This window comes from Hemicordylus capensis, chromosome 3, assembly GCF_027244095.1.
Source record: "Hemicordylus capensis ecotype Gifberg chromosome 3, rHemCap1.1.pri, whole genome shotgun sequence".
NCBI lineage: Eukaryota > Metazoa > Chordata > Lepidosauria > Squamata > Cordylidae > Hemicordylus > Hemicordylus capensis.
This window is the reverse complement of record NC_069659.1, coordinates 164,472,120-164,496,213: the sequence shown is the minus strand read 5'-3', so window position 1 is coordinate 164,496,213 and position 24,094 is coordinate 164,472,120. Positions and strand designations below refer to the sequence as shown.

At 42.5% G+C, this 24,094-nt stretch overlaps 1 protein-coding gene and 1 long non-coding RNA gene across 7 annotated transcripts in view; one reads left to right on the top strand and one right to left on the bottom strand.

Annotated features, from left to right (window-relative positions):
* The window catches only part of GPC6 (glypican 6), a 1,119,686-nt gene that overhangs the window by 160,851 nt on the left and 934,741 nt on the right, over positions 1-24,094 (bottom strand). The window lies entirely within an intron of this gene.
* The window catches only part of LOC128349317 (uncharacterized), a 51,420-nt gene continuing 43,626 nt past the window's right edge, over positions 16,301-24,094 (top strand). Inside the window, exon 1 of the long non-coding RNA XR_008318731.1 lies at positions 16,301-16,379. This is a non-coding gene — a long non-coding RNA (uncharacterized LOC128349317). The remainder of the gene's footprint in view (positions 16,380-24,094) is intronic.

The window sequence follows — 24,094 nt, the reverse complement described above, 5'->3', positions numbered from 1 at the left end:
ACACACAATCATTTAACCTGCTCCTGCGCCCAAAACCCGGGTTAAGCAGTGGGCCACAGCTCCTATTGGGTCTCACGACCAGCCAAAACTGTTATGAGCAGAGCTGCAGACATATGAAGAATCCTAAAAAATCACTGCTAGTGGCTGCTTAGTTAAGATGCTGTGACTTGCTTTCCGAAGGGAGTGGATCATTCAGAACATATTAGCTCAGTTCAAGTTACTGGTGATCATCTACAAGGACCTAAATGGCCTGGGCCCATATCTAAGAGAACCTCTTAAGCTTATAAGTCAAGTCAAAACCAAAAGGGTGCACACATTGGGAAACATTCTTCAGGGCTGTCCCTCAACCAGTGGTGGCTGGTGCTTATTGGGATGGGTGGGGGCAATAGGTAGGGCAGGTATGGGTAGAGCCACAAGAAGTGAGAGGTGAAGCCAATTGTGGGCAGTTTTGAAGGCTGTAGGAACAACTGGTAAAGCAAAGATTTTTAGCGAATAAGTATGGCCAAAATATAAACACATACAAGCACACAAATCTCAATTGCTCATGAGCACAGAGACAGAGAAATATGGAAAACATCAATTGCTTTATATTACGTGACAGGACTACAGTAGTGTGTAGATTTGTATCTAACACAGCAGGATCAAAATACAAGCACTCCCACACAGGAAAAGAACTGCACAAGCCACAAGTAAAGCACAGACCAGCTACAAAAGGCTGCTTCTGTGGACAGTAAATGCATTCTGAAGTAACCAGAGCAGCTCTGTCTGCTCGATTATTTAAAATACTACTAGTAAACAAGAAGAAGAAGAAGAAGAAGAAGAAGAAGAAGAAGAAGAAGAAGAAAGAAAGAACTCTGAGCCAGAGTCGTACGGTACAGTGGTGGACTAGACTGGGGAAATCCAAGTTCAAATCCCCATTCAGCCATGAAACTCATTGGGTGACCCTGGGACAGTCACTTATCTCTCAGCAAAACGTTCCTCATAATGTTGTTGGGAGGATAAATATAACCATGTGCAACACTCAGGGCTTCTTGGAGGAAACACAGGGTATACATGTAAAAGTAAATAAATCTGTAGAGGCCACATGTAACACAGAGACCATCTACAAAAGTGGAGAACAAATGCATTTTGAATTATATCCATTCCTGCTCTACACCACACCCACCCACATGGAAAGCCACTTCTGCAATTATTTGAAAATCAGTTTGGATGTAGAAATCCATGCATATGCCCTAAAAGAACTTTCTGGCTGCTTATGCCAGTTTCTAGTCCATAATCTAATTAGTCCAGTCTTACAGTTTGCTTTTTCTCCCAATGTTTCATGGCATGTCATTTTGAAAATCTGATCTGATCTGTATGCTTTGCATACAGATCAGAGAGCAAGGAATAGAAAGCAAAGGTTGCATTTCTCCTCTCCAAACACAAAGAAGCCAACAAAAGTTCAGGCTTACCAACAGCAAGCCAGCCTGTTCTCTAACCAAAATGGTGATTAGATTTTTCTGAGTAGCTAAAAGAAAAATACTTCCCCACTCTCTGGGCACTCTGATTGGCTGCCTGAGTAGTCAATCAATCTAGTCCCTCTGATTGGTTTACAGGGCAACCTAGGACCACCCACTTTGCAAAAACAAAAGTGAGCATGCTTATTGGATCCTGTCTTATTACTATTAATATTTTAAAAGATCTTAGGCTTTTTATTTGTTCTTTGAGGTTGGTGCTACTGTTGCCCACCCTCACAACTCTTAAAGCAGCAGCAGGCTGTAGGCAAGAGTAGCAGGGAATAACAGAGGGAGGCAGTAGGCACACATATTCTTACCACCCCCAACACTTTGGGAATGAACAGAGAATACTGTGCTCTGAATTAAATAATTAGGAATAGATTCCTTTGAATATAGCTGTCCAAGAGGGAGAAATGAATCCAAATAATGAACCTCCCAGTGCCTTTAAAATGTTTTAAAATAAGGCATGTAACACAAGTAGTAGAGGGAGGTCTTTACTTCCCCAGCCTCGGTGAGTAAAAAACATAACCACAATGATGGAAGGACTAGCAGCGTTTCCTTGGTTGTAACCTGTCTTCGCCTCATTTCCATAAGTTTGCTTTTAAAAATCCATTCTTGGCTAGGTTTTGTTTTCAGCTCAGCATACAATATCTTTTATTGCCAATTAAAGGAAATTAATCAGTGGAATCATTTCTAAATGAAAGCAAATTCAGGGCAAAAGACAGCTTTATTAGCTGAGAGGTTACCTCAAAGCACTTGAATACCACACAGAAAGTTTTTTGGATACAATTGTTTATGATACATTTCATTATTAGCATCCTAATGCCTTTCAATTGCTGATCAATGTTACATTAAATATAGATTTGCTTGCAGGGTAGACTTTAAGGAGCCTGCATGGACTACTGAATAAATGTCTGCTTTAACAAGTCCATAATTATGTATTTAGAATATGAGATTCTATGTAATAGCTCCTTTGGAGCCATTGCAAATGACTAACTGAATAATGCACATTTCTAGGTTAATTATGTCTGAATGCTGTCACTATCAGAGTCATCATGAGGAAACAATGAAAGGGAGGGAAAGCAAAGCAGTTTCAGAATATCAGACACCTCATACTCTATTGTACACAGTTCATGAACTACATACTTCAAGGGAGGCACACTGACATCTGACCAAAGTCTTATGTGATTACTCTCAGAATGTGCCAGTACCAACACTATGTAAAATATGACAGCCAAAATTATTTCTTGTCCATTTTTGTTTTAGACAAGTTGGACCAAAACAAAAATAGGTTGTTGAGAGCATTCTAAAACTCAGTGGCCAACATGTTTGCAGTCTTACCCTGGCATTTCTGTTTGGCCCACGCTGCTACAGGCATCTAAAGAAACAATGGCAGCCTTGCACAAGAACAAAAGTATGCAAATATTTAAATTTACGTACCCACACTTTGGGAACGCAACTTCTATCACCTCTCTGAGCAGGGCCAGTGCTAGACTACTTTGCACCCTAGGCAAGGCTAAGTACTTGCACCCCCGCAAACAATTTCAACTTCGATTTCAAAAACAGATGTTTTGTAGAAAAAATGAAAAGCACAAAACTTGAAACTGCTAAATTTATTTTAAATGCAAGAATGGGTAATATATCAATTTTTGATTATCTTTCTCAAATACAAAATAAAATATTTTCGCACACAAATCATTTTGAACTAGAAGGGCACTCGGTAGAGCACATACCTCCGCCAACCCTCAACACCACATCAAAATCTCACATTGTGTGCCTTTTCCTTTGCAAATTTTGTCACCAATTAAATCAGATCAAGATCCAATGCCTGGTTCATGTTCAATTGAAATAGTTGCCAAGCCAACTAGTCTCTTTTGCAACATTGTTGAGCATATGTAAGTTTTTATAAGTCTGAACTTTGAGAAACTACATTCACCACTTGCCACTGATAATGGAGGTGTGGGAAGGATCCTTACAGCATTAGGCACATTATCCAGGAGCTTTTGTTGTATTATGAAGAGAGGTACTTTGGAAGACTTTGGAAGTCTTCGAGCTATTGCTATAAGTTCACAACACAGATCTTCAGCATCAATATCTTTGTTTCCATTATATATCAATACTTTTCCCAAATTCTTGCCGGCCTTAAGTACATCTTTAGTAGATTTTTTCTTTATAATTTATAAATTAAGTTTAGCAGTATTGTTAGTGTTGAAAACAATGAGCTAGTTTTTCTCTCACATTTCTACTCATTCTGGTTTCTTACACACTTAACACATTGACACTCTACACCCTGCGCCCCTCTGAGATCTGTGTCCTAGGCGGCTGCCTAGTTGGCCTAATGGTAGCACCAGCCCTGTCTCTGTGCTTGTTCGGTCTCTCTTTTGCAGCTTTTGCTCTAAGTGTCCTAGGAAGTCCATCTGTAACTCTTTTGGCCTTAGCTCTTCCAGTACCATCCTTTCCATACCAAGGCATTAGGTTTATTTCCCCATGTTTTTCAGCCACTTTAACAAGCCGCTGCTTGCTTTTCTTCTAGTTTTAACCCCTGCATTATCCCTTTGATTGTTTGATTGCTGTTCATTTTATTTGGTTTAAATTGTTTTGTTGCCTCTTGCATTTAAATTTTTTATTTACTGAAGCTGTCTTTTTTGATGTCTAAATTCCTCATTGCTCTCAGTAAACCACTTCATTTGTATACCTGACATGTGGAACTTGATTCCCTTTATTTCCCTGCCTCTGTTGCAAAGGTACAGTGCCAAAGTCTAAGAAGATCCCAAGACACATGGATCAAGCATGTTCATGAACACATGTCCTGATGAGGGAATACCACATACATTGAACTCTGCGTGACCAGAGGGAAGTTTTAATGAAAACTGAAAGCCTTCCTCAAGAGTTTAAAAATGGAGTAAATCTCAAAATCACTTGGTTAGTGCTACGGAAACAAGAGTGCCAATAAATGTCAGGTTAGAGATTATACAACAGACCTGCTCAACTTGTCACCCACCAAACTGAATGCAGGCCACGGGAGGCTCATTAAGCCTCCTGTTTTCACTGCCTCCTTGGGATGCCAAACAGAAAGAGGCCTTCAAGCACTTGGCAGGCCACAATCCATGGCTGATGGGCTGTGTTCAGCTCTTTAGATTACAGAACATGCAGGCCTGGAATAAAATACCTATTGTTAATTCATTCTGCTCATTTTCTCACTGTCCTGGCACTGAAAGAAAGTTACTAGTTCGCACAAATGAGGAGGGGTCGTGCTGAAAAACAATGTTTCTCATTAATGGTAGAACAATTCAAAGATCTATGGGGCTGGATGGGAACATATGAAGTTGCCCGATATTGATGGGAAAGAATTGTTTTCTTAGCAGTGTGCTCACCTACTCTGACTGCAGCTCTTCCAGGTCTCAGGCAGGGTCTTTCCTAGCCCTCAGCAGTGAGATTCTTTTCAAGTGAAGATGCCAAGGGCTAAAACTCAGGGCTTCTGCTTGCAAAGCATGTGTTTTGGTCACTGAACTGTGGTCCCACCAACTCTCAAAAGAAGGAGAAGAAGATGCCTCTTGGCCTCTCACTTCTTCCTAGCTCTGGCTGCTATTGTGTCTTCTTCCCGCGCCTTCCCAATGCAGTGACATACCATTTCAGGGCAGCATCCTGAACTGATTTGCCATGAGGAGAAAAGGTGTGATTATATTTATTTTGCTGGGGATTTCTTTTACAGGAGTTCTTCACAGTGCTAAAACTGTCACACCTGGATGCTTTCAGGTTTAAGTAGTGTATTTGCCTCCCCATTGTGCGGAATAAATAGGCCAATATGAAATGCCAGATATATTACTTCTTAGTGGCTCTGCTGATTCTCAGGAGGTTTAGGCAAACCAAGCATTTGTTTCTGATTTAAATTCAGCAGCCTTTCCCATTTCCTTTTCCAGCTTCAGCCGTTTTTAGAATTTAAAAACTCTGGATGAAACTTCTTGTTTCTGGGTACCAGTGTGAATGAATTAAGTTTGCTAAAGTTATTAGGATTCTACTTTTCAAGGAAAATGGAAGTTGACGGACACATACTGACTCCTTCAGGGGAAGACTGGCTGTTAGTCCACTGGGCTGCTGTATCATATATAGACACAGCCATTTACAAAGATCCTGAGATGGCATGGAAATGAGGAAGAAGCTTAGCTACACGGCATCAGAGGCAGCAACTTCTAGGCCAACAGAGAATGAAAGCCATCCCTCATTTCTGTGTATGTACAAATGTACCTGCAGATCCAAGGTCTTCTATGTCAAGAGTGAAGAGGATCAACAGCTATATTACTACAGCAAAGTTACAAAGCAAAACATTGCAGTGACATTGCATTGACCTTGTCAAAGAAAAAAATGCATAGGTGAAAATATTCAGCATTGTAATACTAGGCAGTGTAACCCCCTCACATAGGGTGTAGGGCTTGGTTCAGGCTGGTGGGTGTGTTCATGTAGTACTCTGCTGTGAGTAGACCCATAGGGAGATACAGTAATGGATGGATGGATGGATGGATGTCTGATGCATTAAGACAGAAGCTGAACCAGCCCTAACCCCTTGCTTAGGTGAGCATATGTTACACTAGCATGCTATAATTTAATCTTGGACTAATGTAATTATTTGAAGCAACATTATTGATTGGAAATGACTCTGACAGGTTCACAATCTTGAATTTTACAATATTAATCTTCTGTAGAGAGATATTTTAAATTTTCAGATGTGAAAACATTGGAAAACTTTGAAACATTTCAACGTTTCTAAAAAGATTGACTGACTTCCACACTACTGTTGCCTTGGTGCAGCTGCAGTGCTGACTTCCACACTTAACACTGCACCATCACACAAAGGGTAGGGGGAGAGAGGTAATTTTCACCAATCTCCCTTTCCCCTGAAGCCCACTGGGACACCCAAACATATTTACTCAGGAGGCCCAGGGGCTTCAGGGGGAAGGGGAGGTGAAATTGTCCCTCCTCCCTTACACAACAGCACAGTATAAGTGTTGAAGTCAGCATTGTCAAACCAGCACATTGCTAGTATGGGGCCAGTGATTTCCCTACTGTAGTATTCCAGATGAAAATATCATATGCCTTAGCAACCTGAATTTAGGGTTTAACCAGCACTGCTGGTTACCTGACAAATCACAGAAATTAGAGGAAGACAGTTTTCTGTTTTTAAAATTCAACATAATGGCTCTAAGTTCTCTGCTGTCAAGTTAAAAACCACTCTTGAGAAAAACCACAAATCCCTGACATAAAATTCCCTTATTTTAATTTTTCTTATAACCAAAATGGACATATACCCTAGAGTGTATATGATTCAGCTAAAGCCTCAAATACACTCTCAATTTGGAAATCAGTTCATATTCATTCTTGCTATTCTTGTTTGATTCAAAAATTCTCTTAATGGTTTGTGTGGAGGCATGTTAGCTGGATGAATTTCCTGTGGGATTAGCTCTTTGCTCATACCCATACACATACATTTTAGCACTATTATCCTTAGCAGTGGTCTTAGAGTGGACGAGGAGACTTTCAGGAATGCACCCTGCAGAAAAGCTGACTATTGCATTTCCATTTTTGCAAGTTCTAAAGTGCTAATGTAGGTTTTGCCACTTCATTGCCCCTTTGCTATTTATGGATCCTCCTCCAAACAGAAACTCATCCCACCCCTAACAAACACCATATACTACTTTTGCAGCCAAACCTGCCAGTTTATAATGCTGTCTCATATTTCATATGGCTTATAAGTAACACTGTTTCTAAGTGCCAATTCTGACATCATTATTTATCTCCTTGGAGGAATATTCATGAATAATGCTACATTGGGATGAAGAACCCAGATCTGATGTGGAATTAATATAGGATGTCTTCCAATGTTCATCTGAAGCTGCTACTGAAGAAGAGAGAATTACTCATGTTCTGTCAACACAATAGAGAATAGGCAACTCGCTGCAGGGAAAATAATGCTTCTCCCCCACCCGTCACACAAGACTTAGAAATAGTGATGGATGAAGTCCGGGTTACTTCCACTTCTCTTGCTGCTTCAGGTGATCATTTGAAGTCACCCATAAAACCTAATTTTATTAAAGGAAAACATAACAAAAGATATTGAAATAATAGTTTAAAAGAAAAAAAGTTAAGGAATTAGAATTAAATTTAGTTAACATTTATGGGTTGTGAACAAAATAGAAATAAGAACATTAGTTTTTAAAGGTTGTTCTAAACTGTCCACTATGGAGCAATATAAATATGATGACATATTGACAGGATCATTATATTTTGGGCTGAAGTGTTATGGAAATAAGTGTGTGAAAGTTGCAAGGTAAAATTAAGTATTTAAAAGATATTACAATGATTTTACAAGGCCTGTATTACAAATTATGAATCCTGGTTGCCAGCTTTAAACCAGAGACATCTGGTTTACTACTTTTCATTCACAGTTCGTTCCTTTGACCAGTTTCCTAGGGGAAAGAGTATTGGGCAAGCCATTTCTTCTTAGCCTAATCTGCTTCGCATGGCTGTAGCCAGCAGCTAGTTTTACAGGAGAGACATATCGAGGAGTGGGGGAGGAGAGCAAGAACCCCGCCCATCTCTTACAATGAGTTATCAGCAAGTCTTACTAAGTCATATGAACAGGTAACTTCTGTATGCATAACCTTCTATCACAGTTGTCAACCCAGTACAAGATTTAGGCACAAACTAAGTACAGTAAGCTACAACTTAGGGCCTCACATTATGAAGGGCCTCTGAATACAAACAAACAAATAAATTCCAATTTTTACATAATGTATTTTCATTTAAAAGTATTTCTAATGCAAATAAGTTTATTACGGTAGCTGATTTTACAGTCTGATAACAATCCGATATTACAATCTGATAACTGTCAGATTGTTAGTTTTTTGTTCCATCGTTGTTAAGTAAAAACAAAGCTTTATTATTTCTATCCTTATTGTCCTTTTTGTTAGAATAATATTTTTGTAATGCCATGTGGCCTTTTAACATAGCTTAGGGCCTCAACATGTCATAATCTGGCCCTGTGTCAACCCACAGCTAGTATCTGTGTGGGTGGGGGTTGCATAGATTTGACTCAGGAGTCTCCAGTTGTAGATCTCTGTCACTGGAAGTCTGAAATTCTGAGTGCAGATTAGAGCCCTACATGGAAAGGGAAATGCCGGATGTTCAAGCTGGTTTCAGAAAAGGCCAAGGAACAAGAGACATAATTGCCAATGCACGCTGGATAACTGAGAAAGCCAAAGAACACCCCAAAGAAGTCAATATCTGCTTTATTGAGTACAGAAAAGCCTTCAATTGCATCGATGATGTCAAGTTGTGGAATATCCTTAGGAAAATGGGCATCCCAGAACATCTCATTGTTCTCATGAGAAACCTATGCACAGGACAGGAAGCCACAGTCCAGACGGAACATGGTGAAACAGACTGGTTCCAGATCAGCAAAGGAGTAAGACAAGGCTGTATACTTTCTCCTCCTTTATTTGACTTATATGCTGAACATATACTGAGAGAAGCTAGATTGGAAGAAAATGAGTGTGGTTTTAAAGTTGGAGGAAGAAACATCAATAACCTGCGCTATGCTGATGATGCCACTCTAATAGCTGAGAATGGGGATGATCTCCAAGCTCTAGTAATGAAAGCACAGTGAAGAAATGGGACGATGATTAAATGTAAAGAAGACTAAACTAATAACAACGGGTGCAGCAACCAGCCTCAAAATTGATAATGGAGATATTGAACTGGTGGATAGCTTCTGCCTTTTAGGATCGACCATCAATGGTAAAAGATCCAGCAGTCAAGAAATACTCCGCAGACTTGCACTTGGTAGTGTTGTAATGATGGTCTTGCAAAGGATATTTAGATGCTGGAGACGTGTCTATACCTACAAAGATTAGAATCGTTCAGACAATGGTTTTCCCTGTCATACTGTAAGGATGCGAAAGCTGGACTTTAAAGAAGCAAGATAGAAAAAGTATTGACGCTTTTGAACTTTGGTGCTGGAGAAGACTTTTGAGGATATTTATTATTATTATTATTATTTTATTTTACATTTATATCCCACTCTTCCTCCAAGGAGCCCAGAGCGGTGTACTACATACTTGAGTTTCTCTTTCACAACAACCCTGTGAAGTAGGTTAGGCTAAGAGAGAAGTGACTGGCCCAGAGTCACCCAGCTAGTTTCATGGCTGAATGGGGATTTGAACTCAGGTCTCCCTGGTCCTAGTCCAGCACTCTAACTACTAGTCACCCAGCTAGTTTCATGGCTGAATGGGGATTTGAACTCAGGTCTCCCTGGTCCTAGTCCAGCACTCTAACCACTACCATGGACAGCCAGGAAAACAAACCAAGGGATCATTGAACAAATCAATCCAGAATTTTCACCCGAGGCACAAATGACCAGGCTCAAACTATCATACTTCGGACACATTATGCGAAGATACAGCTCCCTTGAGAAGTCCATAATGCTGGGAAAAGTTGAAAGAAAGAGAAGAAGAGGATGACCAGCAGCAAGGTGGATGGACTTGATTATGAAGCACTGAATGCACCACTGAGAGACCTAAAAGGCCAATTTGAAGACAGCTCATCCTGGAGAATATCTACAGTATCTATGTGGTTGCTAAGAGTTGACACTGACTTGACAACACTCAATCAATCAATCAATCAATCAAGGGGCAAGATACATTGGTACCAAACAAGGATCAATTTTACATTTTAGACTTATAGGACTATTTAGGACTCTAATCAAAAAAGGGTTTTACAGCAGAGGAACAAAATGCAGATAACATTTAAGTCTATCATTAAGAGATGGGCTTAACACCAGAAGTGCCTCTTTTTCACTACAAACTGTTATGCGGATGGGGAAGCATGGATGATGGAACCACAGCATGGGGGGAGGGAGTCACAATTTTTCTCCTGTGTTGGTTTCCTGCCAAAATTTTTCCCAGAGCACTTATTTGCTTCAAATAGTTTTAAAAGTTTAAGGTTTTTAAGTTCATAATTTAGATGTTTTAGAGTTTTATTTTCATGCTTCTTAATTGCGCTGGCAGAAAGTGTTAACTCACCCTCCCTATGATTCATGGCCTGCATCTGAACTCAGCCTGTCCCCCATAATTGCTTTTTTGTCAAAAAGGAAAAATATTTGGTGTTAATCCTGTCTCTTAATGATGGGCTTAACATGAGCCCTCTCCAGGTGTTATGAGTTCTCTGGGCACTCATGGTTACAGTGAGCAAAAGCGGGGAGGAAGTCCCACTGCCCCGCTGTCAATCACCCCTTCATGCCAATGATTGAGGTTATGGCATCGTTTGTCTGAAGCGGGAACCACCATATGCGTGATTGTGGTGAATCTGTGAGAGGCAACCTGGATCCAACCAGGTTGCAGCTCATAGATTTGCCACGATCATGCTTATGGCACCACCCCCTTCAGATGAATGGCACTGTAACTGTGATCATCAGTGCAAGGGGTTGATTGGCAGTGGAGCGGTGGAACTTCCTTCCTGCTTTTGTCTGCTGCAAATAATAAAATAAATAAACCGTGAGCACCTGGGGTGCTCATAACATCTGAAGAGGGCTATGATGTGTCATTTGGATATGAGGAAATACTTTTCATATCTTTTAATATGTATGGTTTGCTGATTCATATGGTAAGCCAGATTTGTTTTATTATATTATAAATGATGGTGAGGAAAAAAGAAGAGTCCACAATACTTTAAAATTCATTGTTACTGAGAAATGGCAGTTAAAATGAATGCTTGGATTTTGCGGTCAATCCTGGAGCCTTAATGTAGACCTTTGAAAGAAGCAACTTCTAAATTATTGTCTGCTATGGAACTTCTGCCAAATTTCAGTTTAAATGGTGAGACCTTGTTTTTTCCAATGTACAATAGGGGGTTTATATGGAATGAGAAAATGAGAGTTGCAGAATGCCCTGGGGGTGGGGGAAAGAAGGAAATATTGTGTATTAAATTAATTATTTAAACACCTGCCCATTACAAGCAGGGGCTGACTTGGAATAATCACTGAGGTTCAAATGCAAGGGGTGTTCCCCACCCCCCGCCTCTCCGGTCAGCTGGAAGTGGCTCCCAGATGCTTCCTAATTCCTCTCTACTCCATTCTGGGCTTCATTTGCTGATCTGAGGGGCTGAAGTTGAACTCATTTTCTTCTCAGCTTTAAAGAGGGACTCCCACTGGACTGCTTTTTGGCACTTGCCATTAGCAAAAGAGGCAGAAAAAAGGCAAGGGCAGGGAGGGTCAAATCTAAATAGAAACCTACACTCCATCCTCCCCCCCCCCTTGTTCATCACAAGCCATTGCAAACACTTAAACAATGCATAACTGCTTAGGAAAAGGAGGACATATTCAAAACGGAAGGTAGAAAACCTAAAATACCCTCTTTTCTTCCTTCCTTTAATTTGTTTCAACTATTTTAATTTAGTCCCTAACTGTTTCTAACCAAAGATAAATAGAATTGCTGATGAGCCACATTATATTCGCACAGAATGATCCAGAGCAAAGCACAAGATGTGTAATTAATGCATAGCAGCAGTACGGTTTATAGGGTTTAAATGAATAGGCATGTTTAAATATGCCTGCATGAACTCTTGCACTTCAAATTTAACAGGGTGAAATTCCATTAACTTCTTTTAATATTAAGCTAGTCAAGATTATACTGTAAATGTTTCTTGCAATCTTTAGTAGTAGTCTTTGCCAGGCAAAAATCTTTCAGTGCACTGACCCTCCATGGGAGCTACTTACTGATAGTAGTGTTCCAGTATATAGATGCATATTAGTGCAAACTGTTTATTGTTGCCATAGTAAATATACATAAAATATACAGTAATAAAAAACCGTTTGGTTTAAGATTAGACTTAAGGTGTTTTAAATCTGCACAACTGCTCTAAAAAGCATGGAAATTAGAAGTTAAGGTGTGTATCTTAACTTCGGCATCATATAAGCTCTAAAGACTTTGTGTGGTCTTGTATATTATGCTAGCTTTACAAATTAGGCTGCATGCAACCGTACTTTGCCTTATTTATTTATTATTTATTATCCATGCTTTGCTTTGGCCTTTCAATTCAAGATTGAGCTGTGGAAGGAAGCACCTAGGCAGAAATTCAACAAGTGCTCTTATCCAATCACTTGATGGAAACAGCGCTGATGAATTTCTTCCTGATACAGCTCTACAATGTTGAGCTGAAAGACCAGACTGTGAGCCAGGTCTCATGATCAGTGAGACCCGGTTTTGGAGAGTGCGCGGGGAGAGCGGGCTAAGCCTGCTCTCCCCACACACGAGCAGGGAGGGAGCCCTGGGCAGCTGGATCGGCTGCCCACACGATTGCCAGCTCTGTGACAGGCTGGGGGGAGCAGGGGCCGATTGGCCCTCGGAAGCTCCAGCATGCCCTGCGTGAGCGCGCAGGGCATGCTGGCGAGACCCCCGGAGCCGGGAGGTGGCTTTTCGCCTCCTCTCTGGGGGTGTCCTCATGTGTAGCCACGGCGAGGAGCCGCACTGCAGCTACTCACGATTGGGAAGTCCGGGTTTGCGGAGCACTTGCTCCGCAAACCTGGGCTAAGCGGAGCGCTACAAAAGTGGGCTAGCTGCTTGTAAGCCACCGGGCTCGCCTGCGAGCCCGGTGGTTTACACGATCAGCAAAAATTGGACTAGGCACTCCTAGCCCGATTTTTGCTGATCGCAAGAATAGCCCCGAAGGATAGCTGCATGCAGTCTAATATGTAAAGCCAACATAAAAGTCATGCAAAGTGTCTGTGGCTTACATGGCATGGAAGTTAAGATGGGTACCTCACCTCAAATTTCCATACTTTTTAGAGTACAGCACTATTGGAAATTTAAAGCACCTAAACTCTAATCTTAAATGGAAGGCTTTTGGATAACTGACTCCTGAGGCTTTTTGACAACAAGAAGGAAAATCTGACTGAGCATTGTGGGAAAGAGAAGTGCAACAGTGGCTTTTACCACATGCCGGCTAAGTGAAGTCTACATATTCAAAGGCAGTTAAAAGGTGAGTTATAAATAAATAAAACTTATATCAAGTCTGGCCAATTCAGAGCCTTCATACAGCTTGCTAATTGTCTGGTCCAGTGTTGCATGCCCCATTCCCTTCTGTTCTTAGAATATGTTTGCCCAGTTACAGTTATGCCCCTGACTGAAGGCCCAGTGGAAAAGCTAGGTCTTCATTACAACCGCTCACCCAAATTCAGTTTATTTAAAATAAGAGGCAAATAGCAATAGCAATAGCACTTACATTTATATACCGCTTTATAGCCGGAGCTCTCTAAGCGGTTTACAATGATTTAGCATATTGCCCCCAACATTCTGGGTACTCATTTTACCGACCTCGGAAGGATGGAAGGCTGAGTCAACCTTGAGCCCCTGGTCAGGATTGAACTTGTAACCTTCTGGTTACAGAGCAGCAGTTTTACCACTGCGCCACCAGGGGCTCCTAAATGAGTCCAGAGAAACAAAGTTGATGCTGCACAGGGTGACTGAACTCCTCTTATGAATGTTACATTTGTATTAAGTTCAGTGGCTTTTACCCAAAGGAGCAGCCATGCACACCAACCCTCAGAAGACAACTCCATGCCCTCACAGCAACCCCCCGCCCATTCATCTGAAAAGCCTCAGCCAACTGGCTACACAAGCCACACTCAATTTGGGTTTTCCTTCTTTAAAAGCGCCATCCCGTAGCCACGAACTTGAATGTACAGCATTTCAAGGCTCTTTTGTCCAGTCTGTTTGTCATCACCCGTTCCTTGTCAAACAGACAGCCTGTCGGCAGTTTCTTTGTGTGAGCTGGCTTCTCCCCTTTATCTTCTGCTCACAGTCGCTTATTCTTCTCCTTTTCTCTCTGCTTGTCCTGCTGTGTCTCTTACTTCAATTCCTGCTGCTCTCACTGAGCTCCCCTTTTCCAAATGTATTTTCTGCTAAATGCTTAGCCTTCATGGCAGCATTCGGTGCAGTCAGCACAGTAAGAGCACTGACTTTATTGTTGGCTCAACAAGGACAAAATGAAAGAGCCTGCCCCCTCACCCCCACCTCACTGTCTACATATGCAGTGCCTACAATCTGCCTCATGCTCATATCCAGGCAAGTAATGGATCTTCAGGTACTTCCTTAAGCTTTAGAAACCACCAAACCCAAACAGAAGAGGAGATAAGAGACTAAACAACGAACTGTCCCTTGGGCTTGCTAACCTTTAACACTCATTTAACCCCAGCTGTCATCCAATTACATTCAACAGATCATGTTAATGCCCTGGGAATACATACACTTACCCTAATAAATCCACTTTGTTATAATTTTTACACAAGGAACGTAAAACTAGCTTTACATACTATTTTTGAACTTTCAAAATACCAATTAAAGCTGAAAGGTTGGGGTGGGGGGAAGACAGGCAAGCACAGCATGGAACTTGCAGGCCCCCCCATGCATTGGTAAACCCCCACGGTCAGCACCAGCTGCAGCCCTATTAAATTCAATAATATGGTGATCACTGGAGAATTCTTACAATTTACCCACAAAAATCCAATTTCCTGAAATCTATCAGGAGTTTAACTCTAAAGCTCCACCTTCCTAGACTATTCAAATGCAAATTAATTGCAGAGGAAGCACGGATGCCACACGTTGCATTATTACCCTGTAAATATATTTATAAAATCCAGGCCAAATGAATAAAATTTAAGGTATTAATTGTGCATTCTCCCAAAACAAAGATGATACAGAAGCCACCAGCAACATTCTTCCATGCAGCTGTCCTCGCTGGTTCTTTCTGTTTACCTTCCAAAAGAGAGCTTTGAAGGGTTTTCTACACACTCCACTATCAATGTCATTCAGAAGCTTGGTTCAGAGAGTAGCATTTGGCACCAGCCACAGGGTGCCCTGACATATCGAGAAGTATCTCTAGCAACTCAGCAGGCCACTATCACCTAGCTCAAGTCATCATCCTGAGCAGCTCTGTAAAACTGTCACAAGTAAATACCTTCTGAAAGAGGCCTGGTGGTTTGCTTGCATATATAATACCTCACAGGCAGCTTAAGACTTGATAAATTAAAAAACAACAACACAAACCACCATGATAATTGCCCCCACCCCCATTCATATGCCTCTGTAACAAATGAGAAGTATGGATTTATTTATTTTTTAAACTTGAGATGAGCAGTGCTTTTTGAAAAGCTTTTCTGGAATGAGAAGGAATTATTTCCCTGAAAAGATTCCAATTCATTCATTCTCTCAGGGATGCTTTGCAAATGGCACTGGCTGTCATACAACAGTCTTACGAGGGTGGAGCAAGAGCTCCATCTATGCAAGGAGCCACTAAACTAGCTGCGCACTTGACTTGGCTTGCATGATCTTTGCTTCTCTCCCACTTCCCGCAAAAACCCTTTGCTCTGCCCAGAATATGTTGCTGAAATTCCTGCAGGTTTGCAGTGAGTGGAAAGAAATTAAAATTGATCTCCCCCCTCCCATGCCCATGCTGGAATGCAAGCCATAGGCATAACTGGGGGGGGGGAGAGGGGGCACGTGCCCCAGGCGCCATTGAGGTGGGGGCACCATACCAGTCCCTGCCACCCCCACCCCAATGCCCACCTGCCCAGCCCCAGGGCCCCTCAGCCACTTGCCTCCAGCTCCGGCCTAGGATCGGCAACGAGGCCTAGGATCGGAGCCGCCTGCAAACTGCAGAGCTCTTCTCTCCCCGCCTCTCAGCTGATCGACGGGTGGGCGGGGCTTCCAGAGAGGCCTCCCAGTAGGCCTCCCTGAAGCCTGAACTCGAGTAGGCCCCTAGCAAGGAAGGAAGGAAGGAGGAAGCAGGCAGCAGACCCTCTGCCCAGACCAGACCATCCAGAACAGCTATTGCTAGGTAGGCTGTGAATTCCTTTTTGTGGTTACCCCCATATATAGGGATCTGCTTGCCACAGGGCTTTGATATGGGGGTGGGGGTGGGGCAAGACTGAGAAGTCTCTGAATGTTTAATTTAAAACAGACTGGAAAATGTGCTGGCTTTAAAAACAAAAACTATCTAAAAAGGCCTATAAGTGGCTTGTTTCATGTCAGAAAATTACAAACACTTCTGGAACAAGTATATTTTATTTATTTTCATTCATTCATTCGTTCATAAATGCACTTATGTTCAAGTTATTTTTGCAACCCAGAAGGTCTGAGTGAGAACTGTGAAGCATGTGTTGTGATTTTATTTTATTTTATTTTTCTTGTGTGTGAACTGCTCCCCAATAACTTGCAGGGACTTCAGGGTAAATCTGGCCGACATGTGAATGCAGCACCTCTATTGCAGCGGAGATGTGTGTTAAAGGGCTTTAAAAAGCCTGGTGTGAAAAGACTCCTGGAATCAAACTTTACTGAATTTGTTCAGAATTCTGAGAAAACAAACATAGGCTTACCCTGCATGGTTGAAAGTATCATTTGCTAATCTGAAGTAAGGGGTCCATTTTAATAATTAGCATTGCTAGTGTGTTCTAGGCATTAAAAGTAGCACAAATATATAGTACTCAATGTATATCACTATATACTGTGAAGTGTGCCTGCGTGTATTCAGTGAAATGTATTTCCAGGTAGCATACTTATTTTGAAATATCAGACTTAAATCCTTGGGGGCCTGGGGTGTGTGGAGGCCCTGGACTTTGAGGGTCTGGGGGCCCATTTTGAAATCCTGTCTCTGGACCCATTCCAACCTTGCTATGCCCCTGGCGGAATAGTTACATATGTATTGATCACTACACATGGGTTTCTGCACAGCACCTGCACAGAAGAAACTTCCATGTAGAAAATGTGTCTCTTGTAAATTGACCCTGAATTTTCCATCCATGACTGGGATATCTGAGAGTTAGAGTCAATAATAAAAGAACAGCACACTGCTTGTGACAGGAAGGGGCAAATTACAATGATTTCTTAGTTTGGCAGGGGCTGGTTTTGGCTCTGGCAGAACTTGGCTATCTGCTCCTGTTGCAAATTCCTCTGTCTAGTGTGGCAAACTAATGTATCCTCCTCCCTCTTGGTGTCAAAGTAAGCACTAGTGTGGTGAATGCACATATACACCATCATGAGCCAAAAGTCATCATAAGACAAAGGCTGGCAGGAATCATTCACTGGTTTATAGACACCCCCCCACCACCACCACCACCTTCTTCTTCCCCTATTTTGCTAGTGGCTATTTGGGCAGGTGATCCTCTAGGACAAAGTCATGTTTTTTAAAGAATGAGAGGAGACAGAGAAAATGACACTTGGAATCCTCGCATAACTCCTGACTGTTGTTCTAAGTCTTTTACAGAGATGGCTCATGTTTTCAGGTTTTGATCAACAACCATGTCTAGATGGTACAGTGTTCCTTTTAATGGGGATTTCCAGATATTGCTGACTACAAGTCCCATCATTCCTGCTTGGACAGTGGCACAATTTCAGTGCTTGCCCTAGGTGCCATTTTCCCTAGTTACGCCTCTGCTGCAAGCCAAGCCTTTTGTCCAGCTAGAATATTGGCTCCTTGCAAAGATGGAGCTCTTGCTCTGCCCTCATAAAGTTGTGTTGCATGCCAGCCATTATTTTAGAGTGGAACCAAAATTATTCCTAAATTTGGCCAACATTTTCAGCAGTGCTCAAAGTTTCCTCTCCTTGGGGATTTTTCAGTACTCCTTGCAAAAAGTTACCTTATTCACTAAGATTGTCTTTGCCCATACTTGAACTTTGGTGTATGGGCAAAGTAACCAAGTCTGATTAGCTGCCTAGCACTCTGATATATCATTGAGTGCATGATTCCAGATTGGATGGGATCATCAATATAACTAATCCAGAATGGAGGAATAAGCAACAGCCATAGGAAAAAAATATGGCACAGAAGCTTCTATGGGTGGGAGGGAAATGGGAGGGAAATGCAGAACAGGATAAAAAAGAAGTAAATATTCATAGGAACATAGGAAGATGCCATATACTGAGTCAGACCATTGGTCTATCTAGCTCAATATTGTCTACACAGACTGGCAGCAGCTTCTCCAAGGTTGCAGGCATGAATCTCTCTCAGCCCTATCTTGGAGAAGCCAGGGAGGGAACTTTCATTCTCCCATTCAAATACAACCAGGGCTGACCCTGCTTACCTAGGGGGACAAATCATGCTTGCTACCACAAGAACAGCTCTACTCTCAAGGTAAAAGCACTTGTTAGGAAATAACCCCATCTTACCAAAAGTGTTAGTAGTTTCTTCTTATAAATTGAAACTGGAAAATAATTAGCATAGCTTTACATTATTTCAGTCACAGGGATAAGAACAGTGTAAGAAACATTGAGCTGGTTCAGATAAACAGCAGCCCCAACACACAACTGTGTCAGAGCTGCTGCAAGTGATGTGCCCACTCTGACACCATTAAAGGATGCGCCAACATATTCTCCGCACATTCTTTACTTATGTGTAAGGGTGATAATCCAAATTACTCCTCTAAATGTACTGAAAACCCTAAATAAACAGGGTTTTGCGGCATGTGAACAGGGATGATTCAGTTGATCGCCCCTTACACATGAGTAAAGAACATGCCAAGAATGCATTGGCATGTCCTTGAATGATGTCAAAGTGGGCGTGTTCTTGCAGCAGCCCCGACATGATCATGTGTTGGGGCTGCTGTTTATTTGAACCACATATATTGGTACCTATGTACAGATTTGAAGATCACCCCAGAGCAGCTTTCATGCATGTCTAATTGCAGCACAAGAAACACTTGTGCGGTTCTTAATAATTATTGTCCCTAGAGAAGGGAGACTGTATGGAAAATGTGATGGGAAAGCGACTGAAGCATCTATGATGTTTCCAAAACAAAGAATACATTATCATAAGTGCCAATTGGACCCCCCACACACACAAAAAAAAAAAGATGGAAAGAAGCTGTCCAAAAAGTAGCCGCTGAGATACTTCTCATCTCCAAAGGAAGAATGGACAATGAATTTAAAAGATGCAAGACCTATGCATGGAAACTGGGTTTTCCTTGCAGGAAACATCTGCTTCCACTCATAAAAGAGAAGGTTGTCGGACAATGTTTCCTTCTCTGATATTTTATCTATTGAAATCAGAGCCAGAGTTGTCGACGGAATAGTTTGACTTGGATCTGAGAGACGTTTGTCAAGTCCTAACCCTGCCATGAACTACCAGGCTAAGGGTCTGCAACTTTCAGCCCCTGAACCTCTTTGAGTACATAGGTGCAGCACTTTGCTAATATGACTCATAGTGATTTGTCCATAATGTGACATCATTCTTTTTGGAACACAAAAATAACATGTATATAGTTATTTAAAGTATGTTGTTAATGAATAACAGACAATAGAAGGGGCTTATTGTGAGCTGCATTTGATTCCTCGATGTACTTTTCCTCTTTCTCTTACCTCAGTCACGATTAATATTGATTAGTCGTGTGTGTGTGTGTGTGTGTGTGTGTGTGTGTATGTATGCATGGGATGCCACTCTCAAGTTATGTTAGTAGAAGACAAAAACAAAATAGCTCTTCTTCTTTGAAAGGTTGCAAACCTCTGCCCAAGGCCTATCTGGACATTACTTGTGTCAATGATTGTCCTTTCTGTCCCACATGATCTGGTCCTATGCTGCACTGGTAGGTTATAAGGGAAGCATATGTGATGAACAGAGGCCGAACTGACATGAAAAGTGACTGTGTGGTTCCTACTGGTATATTATGGGACCAGAGCTCCTGCAAGTGGCAACTATATTGTGCAAATTACATTGAAATTAGGTCTTAGTTTTGCTTTGAGCAAGTCACTTGCCTATTGTATCCCAAGAATGCAGCCCATCTACCAGCGTTCTACATGCCAGTAGCTGTGAGAGAGACTTTGGGGAATAGACAGCTGTGACAATAGTTCCCTTCTCCCTCCTCCTCTCCCTGCCTTATCCTCTATAGTCAGAGAGGGGTAAAGAGAAGGAGCCATTGCTGCTGCCCCATGCCAATGGTCCATCACAGCTGTCTTTTATAAGAAGCTTAGGCAGATGCAGTGGCTGCCAAGATGTGTAACTCCTGCTTACAAAAGACAGTTGCCATTTGTTTTAAGGAGGATGAGTTGAAGCAGAGCAGCAGCAGCAGCAGCAACCTAATTCTTTTTCATTTTTCCTCTTTTGCCATTGTGGATGAGGTGACAAGGGTAAGTGGCTCAGATCCTGACGTCTTCCCTGCACCAACTGATGTTCTGAATGTGGACAGAAGCCCATTCTGCTCAATAATGCAACAAACAGAGCAGATTTCTGTTCTACACAGTAGAGAGGGATGTATGAATCAGGTGACCATCTCACAGAAGTACTTCTCAAACTGTAAACATGAGAATAGTAATGATTACCTCAGAAGCAAAGGCGCAGCCACCGTTGAAAAGCGGGAGGATGACAAATGTCCCTGGCCCCTGAGGGAAGGGGGCCTGCTGTCTGGGTGTCAGCTTTGGTCTCTCCCTCATGCCTCTCTGCAGAAAAAGACTGTGGCGGGCGCAGGGAGCCATCTTCGCTTTTTGTCCCAGGGCCTCCTCTAAACTTGCTATGCCCCTGCTCAAAAGTGTGTTATACAGACAAATCTAGTCAAGACTAAAAATATTCAGTAAGTTTTAAAAAATGCCATGCCATTGATAAGGATGAACTATTTGAATGTCAGGCAGATAGAATTTAGCTTTCCTACTTACATGTACCTTCCCATAGCTTTTAAGTGGCTGGACTTCCTTTCCTTTCCTTTCTAGAATCCTTCATTATATGTGACTAAGATTCTAGAAAGACATGCACACACAATGCTATGTAGCTGCTCTTTTCCAACCCTATAACATGAACATAGTACATTTTTATTATGCCTATACAGTTAAACATATCATTTTATTACTATTTTTAATAAAGCCATATATCAAAACATTGGCACAGAAATAAGGTGCCGGGAGCTAAAGCTGTCTCCTTTGCTACATGTTTTTTTCACTGTTACAAAACAAAGGGTGAAAGAACTGGCTTGATTGGCACCTTTTCCTCCCTCGCAGTCTCTGCTGTGCTGTTCATTTAGTAACCTGTCAAATAAAGTCCTTGGTAGCGAAACATTTCAGCAGACTTTTTTTTTGGGGGGGGGGGGGAGGGAGAGCATGTGATTCAAAACACTGATGGAAATTCTAATAGCCTTCACATTCTGACCAAAATCAAAACAAGTACAGGAGAGTGTAACCTCCATGGAGAGTAACATCAATGATTTTAAAGTGTAGCTTTAAGGTTTACTTAAACTATCAAGCAAGAGTTCTACCATTCATTTCTGGTTAAAATGTGGACTGCAGGTCCTGAGGCTTAATCCTTGGTGTTCTGCCCCTCAGTGTAGGATAGAATGCTGGCTCTGGTACAGGGATTTCCAAACTGCTTCTATGAGCTTTGGGGTTCTTGAAAGCTTAGCAAGGGTTTCTTGAGAAGAAGTTCAGTTATGGCAGACATAAGAAAAGCCCAGGCCAGAGGCTCATCCGATCCAGCATCCTGCTTCATGCAGTAGCCAAGCAGATGCAACTGGGAAGCCTGAAAGTGGGGAAAAGAGGGCACCCACCACCACTCAGTGTTCTCTAGCACCTGGTGTTTAGGGGCATGCCACCTCTGATCTGGATGGATTCAGTTGCCAAGACTCATAATAGTTGATAGCCCTGTTCTCCATGAATTTGTCTAATCCCCTTTTAAAATCGACAGTAGATTAGTTGCCATTGCCACATCCAGTGGCAGTGAATTCCATAGTTTAACTGCATGTGGTGCAAAGAAGTATTTCATTTTGTCTGTCTTGAATCTCCCAGCATTTAGTTCCCATGGATGAGCCCGGGTTCTAATAATATGAGAAAGAAATATGAGAAATTAGAAAATAATATGAGAAAAATTTTCCAGACAAGCTTCCCTGAATAATTGCAGTGGGCCAGATTGGATTACACTTTCCTCCTGACCTCTTCTCCATGAGTAGAGGGGAGTGAGAGTGCACCTGCCTTCCCTACTGACCAGGTGTAAGCAGTCCAACCTCTACCATCCCTACACAACCATACAGAGATGGAATAGCATCTTCAACCTTTCATGGCTGGGCAAGGTAATGGTGGCCTCCAGAGGATGGTGGCCTCCCAGTTCCAGGCAGTCCTAGAGGAAACTGATTATCTAGACCCATTTCAGACTGGCTTTCGGGTGGGCTATGGGGTGGAGACTGCCTTGGTTGGCCTGATGGATGATGTCCAATTAGCAATTGAGAGAGGTAGTGTGACTCTGTTAATCCTTTTGGATCTTGGTGGCTTTCAATACTATCGACCATAGTATCCTTCTGGAGCGTCTGAGGAGGTTGGTAATGGGAGGCACTCCTTTGCTGTGGTTCCACTCCTACTTCTTGGCAGATTCCAGATGGTGTCTCTTGGAGACTGTTGCTCCTCAAAATGTGAACTTTTGTATGGTGTCCCCCAGTGCTCCATTCCATCTCCAATGCTTTTTTATATGAAACTGCTGGGAAAGATTATCAGGAAATTTGGTGCAGGGTCTTATCAATATGCTTTTGACACCCAAATCTATTTCTTTATGTTGACATCATCAGGAGAAGGAATAACCTCCCTAAATGCCTGCCTGGAGGCAGGGATAGGCTGGATGAGAGATAACAAACCGAGACTGAATCCAGATAAAATGGAGGTACATATTGTGCAGGGTTGGAACTAGGAAGATATTTTTGATCTGCCAGTTCTGGATGGGGTCACACTTCCCCAGAAGGAACAGGTAAATAGTTTGGGGGGGTGCTTCTGGATCCAAACCTCTACCTGGTATCCAAGGTGGCCAGAGGTGCTTCCTATCAGCTTTGGCTGATACCAGCTGTGTTTGTTTCTCAAGATAAATTATCTCAAAACATTGGTACACATGCTGGTAACCTCCAGATTGACTACAGCAATGTGCTCTACATGGGGCTGCCTATGTATGTCATCTGGAAACTGCAGTTGGTACAGAATGCGGCAGCCAGGTTGGTCTCTGGGTCATCTCAGAGAGACTATACTTCTCCTATACTAAAAGAGCTACACTGGCTGTTGATAAGTGTCTGGGCAAAATACAAGGTGCTGGTTATCCTCTATAATAAAAGGCTAAGTGTGCGCCCGTGTCAAATTTCCGGCCATGCGTCCGTGTCTCCCTTGGCTGTTCTGGGCATGCGCCCAGAACTCGCCGAGGGAGACACGACTGCCAGCACCAGGCGGCCATGTTTGGCGGTTGATTCCCTGGCCGCGGAAAGGCCAGAAGCGGCCGCTGTGAAGCCGGGGAAGAGGCGGCGGGGGAAAGTGGCCAGAGGACGCGGCGCGGCCGAGGCGGCGGCGGAGCCATGGCCGAAGCCTGGCCACGCCACCGAAGCCGGGCGGGGTGAAGAGGCGGCGGGGGAAGCCAGCCGAGGTGGTGGCAGAGCCGCCGCCGAGGCCTGGCGGTGCTGCCGAAGCCGAGCGGGGGGGGGGGGAGACTATGGGGCTATGGGACTATAGCTCGCATTTCCTCCATTTCTGCATTCTAGTTTAGCCCAAATTATCTCCAGGTTTAAAAAATCCTCTATTTGCAGTGGAGCTTTATATTTTTTAAAATCGAGATTT